Source organism: Brassica oleracea, chromosome C7, assembly GCF_000695525.1.
Source record: "Brassica oleracea var. oleracea cultivar TO1000 chromosome C7, BOL, whole genome shotgun sequence".
Taxonomy (NCBI): domain Eukaryota; kingdom Viridiplantae; phylum Streptophyta; class Magnoliopsida; order Brassicales; family Brassicaceae; genus Brassica; species Brassica oleracea.
In genome coordinates, this window is record NC_027754.1 from 27,956,878 (window position 1) to 27,957,816 (window position 939).

Below are 939 nucleotides of genomic sequence, written 5' to 3' on the forward strand. Positions count from 1 at the left end.
CAAGAGCAACCTATTGAGTTTTAAAGATATAAGAATGAATGGTTTCCATATTGAAACAATGGGAGAAGGAAACAAAGAGTTCCTTCAGATACATGTATAAAATCGCCCAAGGCCATAATAAGTGCTAAAGACTATACATGCATTCTCTACTGACCTAGACTATACATAATCAGTATGATAGAGGCTAAAAGCCTGCAAAAATATACACTTTATGGCACAGCCGGATTGGCCATCCTGGTCCAAACATGATGCGGAAATTGATATGCAAAAGGCACACATTAAAAGATAAGAAGAGTTATCCCAAAGAATCTCACGTGTGTAGCATGTACACAAGGGAAACTCATTAGGCCATCACCAGTAAAACGGCTACGAGCCCCTTTTCATAAATAAAGACTATATGTCTAGATAATACTGGTGAATACATGTCCCAAGCATTTAAATGATTATGGTATGTCCATGGTGGTAAGTGTGGACAATTCTGTGATACATGTCCATACCAAGAACGGCTTGGCCGGAATCTTTTAAAACGCAAATAGCTGATTGATAGACCATAACTTATGAGGTAAAAACTCTCATTCACAGCTTGAGTCACACGAAATTTACATGCACCTAAGTTAATACGCATCAGGCCATTTAGTGAGCATAGATATCCCCTATCACAATTATTAACGGGTCAAGAGCCAGACATACATACCCCTTCATAAGACATTTGGATGTGCTGTTTATGTACTAATTGTTCCACCACAGAGAACTAAGATGGGACCTCAAAAGGAAGATGTGGATATATGTTGGATATGATTCTCCCACAATAATAAAGTACTTTGAGCTAACTATGAGTGATTATATTTGAGGCCAGGTACACGGATTATTTTAAGACAAGGAGGAGAAAAAAAATAATAAAGCTGGTAAAAGAATGGTAAAAGAAATAGAATGGAATCA